The sequence below is a fragment of the Bos taurus genome, chromosome 19 (assembly GCF_002263795.3).
Source record: "Bos taurus isolate L1 Dominette 01449 registration number 42190680 breed Hereford chromosome 19, ARS-UCD2.0, whole genome shotgun sequence".
Classification (NCBI taxonomy): domain Eukaryota; kingdom Metazoa; phylum Chordata; class Mammalia; order Artiodactyla; family Bovidae; genus Bos; species Bos taurus.
This window is the reverse complement of record NC_037346.1, coordinates 49,953,018-49,959,013: the sequence shown is the minus strand read 5'-3', so window position 1 is coordinate 49,959,013 and position 5,996 is coordinate 49,953,018.

Sequence of the window (5,996 nt, the reverse complement as noted above, 5' to 3'; positions counted from 1 at the left end):
ACTCGGGCTCCGCCCAGCCATTGGCCGACCGCAGTTGCTAGGGCGGCTGTACGCTCTCATTGGCTGGCTGCCCATCCATCTCGCTTTCGTCTCCTCCTCTAGGCCGTTCCCATCCGCCCCTCCCGGGAACCTACGGTCTCTGCTGCCAATGGTAGACGGGAGGCGGGGCGGGGCGGGGCGGGGCCAAGGTTGGGGCGGGGCGGGGCGATCAGGGGGCGAGGCTGGGTGATCACACTCCAGCGTGGGCTCTTGGGCTGGGTGCCAAGGCTCGCCTCGCACCCACCCAGAGTCCTCACTGGGCCGGGTGGGGTCGTCGCAAGGGCCGGTTCCGGTCGCAGACGCGTGGGAAGTGGCCTGATGTCAAGGGACCGTGCCCCAGGCAAGCTCGGGCTCTCGGTCGCTCCCAGAGGTCCTTCCACCGCACCACGCAGAGTGCTGGGTGCGCGTGCTTGTGAGTGCCTGTTCACGTGTTTGTGCGCATCCGCGTGCCTCTGCGCGCGTGTGTGCATGCGTCTGCGCACCTATGCCTGGGTACGTCTTCAGGTGCTGGTGTGTGAGTCCGTGCAAGTGTCTGTGCAGCTGGGAGAGAGGACCAGGTGAGGACCCTCCAGTTCCTGGGCTCCTTTCCGCATCTAGGGAGCAGTGGGCGCCGGGTGGGGGCCAGTCTTCTGCGCTGGGTGTCTGACGAGGTGCGCGTTCCTTTACTCGCGGAATCCAGACAGCGCTAAGCGGCGCGTGCCGGCGTGATGGCGCTCAATCTCTGGAGACGCCACCCTGGGGCTTCATCCTGAGGCTCGCTGAAGAACTCCAGCGGCTGGGAGGCCCGTGGCCTCAGCCTCTCCTGCTCCATCCTTCCATCCAATGTTGGAAAAACCCCTCTGCGCCTCTGCGCTTGTGCAGGGAACTGCTGTAGCCCCCACTTTGGGAGAGGGGGCAGAGGAGAGAGAGAATTTAAAAACCAATTGTTTAAATTTTTATTGTTGTCATTTGAACTTCTTTGGACCTAAAAACAGGTTTCCTTTGGAACACTAGTTTACAACTTACTGCTTATTGATTGATTGGTTGGTTTATGTATTGGCGAAGCCACTTTAATAAAAAAGAAAATACAGTAAGATTGAAAGATGGAAAGTGGACATTGGAAAAATATTCGGGAGGTGGAATTCTGTCCCCACTCCTATTCTTGCAAAAACCAAGCCAAAAAACTCAGGAGAATTTCTTCCCGTCTCCAACTCTCAGCTCCACGGTCCCTGTCGGCTGAGAGCCACTTCACAATTATCTAGTTAAGCAGGATCCCTCCTTCTGCTGGACTTCCCAAATAAAAGTAACCACCTAAGAAAAGGCTTATATCCACATATAGATTTCCATATTTCTGCTCTAGGATAAAACAAGGCCCACCCAACAGTGCATGGAATGTCTCCACCAGAGGTGTTTATTTCACAAAAGGAGAAGGGTTCCTGCCACTAGAGCGCCCCCCCCCCCACCAGGCCTCCTGGGGGATGATTCCATGGCTAGACACTGACTTCTGCCCCCTCAACCCTGGCAAATTTCAACCAAAGTCCAGGCAGAAATAGAGGAATCTGTATGCCACTTGCCCATCTGACAACTCAAGGCCAGGATTCCAGTCCCATCTACCTCTGACCATTGGAAAATTCCTTCCTGTGGCCAGGCTGAAATTGGCTCCCTGAACATCTCCTGACATCCTGGAACTGCTCCAGAGGTCAGGCTAAAGTAAAGCCCCCGGCTCCTGCTAGCACAGACACTGACTGGGAACAATGTAAGTAAAACAGAAAGGCAGACAGGATCATTTACAGATGCTTCTCCATTGATAAGAGGTAATTAGAAGATCAAGTGGTAAAGACACACTTAGGAGGTTGTGGGGAGGCCACTGCGCTGTTGGTCAAGGAGGCTGGAGGGCCAACTGGTCCTTTACTGGATCCTTGACTCATTTATGCTTTTCTACAACATACCACCCTGGTCAGGGCTCCAGAAATTCTAAAGGATTCATTGAAATAAAACTGCAGTTAGAGATTAAGCAATATTGTAAATCAACTATACTTCAATCAAAATAAAATAAAATGTAAAAAAACCCCACAAAACCCCTACAGCTGATTTTTGTTAAGATAGCATCAGGCCTCCAACTGTTCTTAAGAAAACCAGTTTTTAAAGGCCAGAGTCTTCCTTCTCCAAAAATCAGAAAAAAAAAACCAAAACCCTTCAAATACTTGATCTCTTTCAAGTGGAGATAGAACCAATACTGTGACCACAAGATGTCGAAGACCCACTGGTGGCATAGTAGGGCCAGGATGGCATCATGACATGCCATCCCAATTTTATGAACTGCTTCAAGCTTCTTTCTGTGTTTCTAAATAACATGCCTTGTTTATCAATGCTAAAAGCTATATTGCTCAGCCGTGACTGTAATACTATAGTGGAAAACTGGAGACACGTGTTTGCCATATACTATATGATGAGGGTTATCCCCAAAAGATCTATTGAAGTCCTATCCCTGGTACCTGTGAATGTGACCTTATTTGGAAATAGGGTCTTTGGAGATATAATCAAGTTAAGATGAGGTCATCAAGGTAGGCCCTAATCCTATATGACCATGAAAGACCCCATGGACCACACTTGAAAACTGCTGATCGGAGCCTGTCTGTCCCCTGGCTCTAACCAGTGGAGGTGTGGCCTAGCATGTGACTTTAGTGAAGGAACATGATGGGTGTCTGCTGCGGGCTTCAAAAAAAGGGACACCAGGGAGCCAACTTCCAGCTGAAGCTAGTGACCATGAGGGCATCGTGAAGCTGTGGACTTCCTGTCATGTGACTGGAATAGTTCCATGGCCCTGGCCATCTCCAGATAGATGTTCTGTTGCTGGAAGTTAAAATAAGCCTCAGTAACATGCCCAGTATCTAGTTCTAGCATTTTTCTTTGGGGCAGAGCATCATTGTTCTTTATCTTCTTCCAGGGCAAGTGAGGGTCCACCCTGCCCATCCATGCACCCTCATCATATTTTGCTTAACTGCATCACCTGACCCTCATGAAACAATTGTCTGCCCCTGACCCTTGTCTGATCCCTCCCTGATCTTCACCCAGTCCTGACCTGAACTTGATCTGGCCCTCACCTGATCCCCTCGCACCTCCACCCCCACTGCAGTTTCACTTCAAGGTTGATGGTGCCACCCACACATCTGACATCTTCCCTCCCTGAAGAGCTGCACTCCCTGGCCTGCCATGGCCACAGTGCTCAGGGGGCTGCCCATAGGCTCAGCTCTGTGTTCTGCGCGTCTCCGATGGTTTGCTGGGGACACCAGTGTATTTCTGGAGCACTTGATGCCACTTCAGCCCTTTGCTTCACGCACACTTGCTCCTTCCCACTAGATCAGTGTCCACAGTGACACCTCCTCCCAGGAACCCTCCCTCCACCCTCCTGACCTGCATTGGGGCTCATCCTGTCTAATTAAAACATCCGTTTGCATGTCCGTCATCTCCACAAACAGCACCAACTATCCACAGTACAGGGAAAAGGCCAAGCAATTTCCAGAGAACTGCTCAAGAGTCACCGATTCTCCTGGGAATGAACTTTGACTCACTGTCAACTTTGACTCACTGACTTGGCACAACACTGAAAATCGAGAGAGTCTTATTTTCCTGCCTGGCAGCTAAGTTTTCACCATCCTGTAGGGCATTAATCAGCTTTGTATCTAACTGAATGTTCCTGTTTTGGCATTCCTTCTCCCACCGACGGCGTAAGTTGGGGATTTGAAAACGTGTTTATACGTAGGGGAGTGGGCAGCTTCCTAACACCACGTGAGGCCCAAAGTGCTCAGTGAGTGAGTTGAAAACAGCATCTTCCCTGTCTCCCCATCCATAGGAACGGGACGGTGGGCCCTTTCAGAAGCTGGATCCCCAAGCCCAGGTCAGGGGACGCTCTCACCCTTTCCTGGGGTCCCATCTGTGGCACCCGTCACTGTGTCGTGGACTGTGTATAGGGACAGAGCCTTGTGTCCCTCTCCAAGGAGCCACTCCACGTCTCACAAACACTAGGGGCTGCATGAGGACTTGGACTTAAGGCCATGCTGGGCTCTCCCATGGCCCCTCTGCACAGTTCTTGCTCACATGCCATCTTCTCAGTGAGAAGCTCCCTGAGCCAGGCAAGGATGCTGGGGGCAGGAGTGTGCGCCTTGGCTACAGAAAGGCTGGAGTTGGTCTCACGCCAATTAGACCCTGAAAGAAGTGGTCCCTACACCCCGACTGCTCTGGGTCGTCAGGGTCATGAGATCCAGAGCAGAGATGGGAAAGGCAGACCTAGGACCCAGGGCAGTGAATGCAGAAGCAACCTGCAGCCTGCACCCCCCCCCCACCCCACCCACGCCCTCATCTCCCCTGTGTTACTCTGAGCACTGAATCCAAAGGAACTGGAGCTGGGAATTAGCATGCACCCTTGGCTGCAGTGAGAAGACCCATCCTCCTGCTCCTGTTCTGGGCACCAGGGAGTGGGGTGTGGGGAAGGGGTGGGAGGGCAGGGGGTCGGGGTGGGGAGGCAACATGGACACACTGTAGCCTAGATCCTACAAGAGGTGGGCCAGCCCAGTGCTCTGCAGAAAGGCCCCCAAAGTGCTTTTCTCCAGGAAAAAAGTATGCAGTTTATTGAAAGAGAACATTTTCATCCTGTGCCAAACCCACCACTTCTTCCCCTCTTGAGTTACAGAAAATATCCCTTCTCAACCCCAGAGCCTAAAGAACATTTCTTTTCAGAGAAAATCTATTTGATTCAGAATGCCAGGGGAAGAAAACAAGCAGCTTCTTTTGTGCGAAACTTCACCCTCAACCTTGTGCTTTTAAGTGAAAGCTCCCACACGTTTGTGCTTCCTAAGGTTTCAACAAGCCATGTCCAATTTTTGCATTAAAATCTCCGCACGTCACACAAAGGCATTTAGGAAAATATATTTAGAGATGTCAGAGACAAAGAGATTGTTTCAAAAACTCAGCAGATGGCGGACCCTAAACTTCAGAAGTGTTTGGTAGGACATGTCTGGTTTTACAAGTAAACTTGCCTTTTTAGGCTACTCAAGATGATTAAATAGTTGCAAGAAAAGTTAAACATTTTTAAAGATATTGAGAATTCCCTGGTCTAGTGATTAGGACTCATTGTTCTCACTGCTGAGGTCATGGGATCCATCTCTGGTCAAAGAACTAAGATCTTGCATGCCTTGGGGCCAAAAAACCAAAACCGTAAAACAAAAGCAATATTGTAACAAATTTGATAAAGAGTTAAAAAAATCCAGTGTCCAGGCCTGTGGCCGCTGGACAGTAAAGGTGTCTCAGAGTGTCTGTGATTGGCCCACATTAATCTCACGGCAACCTTGAGAAGTGGGGGTGTCATTCCTGCTGACACCAGGGAAACGGGCTCAGAGAAACCTTCAAGGCCCAAGGTCTTGCCTAGGTCTTCCCATGGCTGGAGCTGATCAGTGTGGCAGCAGAGACCTGGTTTTGTCCTGTTTTCCTTTTTTAAGGGTGCTAAATTATACATAACATGTAATTTATTATACCATCTCACCCATTTTTCAGTGTTAGAATTCAGTGGCAATAAGCACATTGACATTGTTATGCAACCAACACCACCATCCATTTCCAGAATTTTGTCATCTTGTAAAACAGAAGCTCTGTCATCATTAAGCAATATCTCCCCATTCTGTTCTTCCCAGGCCCAGGCACTCACCAATCTATTTTCTGCCTCTATGAATCTGACCACTCTAGGGATTGCATATGGAATCATACAGTATTTATCTGTTATCCTTTTGTGACTAAATTATTTCACTTAGGGTGTCTTCGATGTTCATACATGTTGTAGCATGTGTTAGAATTTCCTTCCTCTTTAAAGCTGAATAATATTCCATTGTATAGATAGACCACATTTTGTTCATCCGTTCCTCAGCTAATGGATATTTGGGTTGCTTCCACCTTCTGGCTGTTGTAAATAATGCCTCTATGAACAT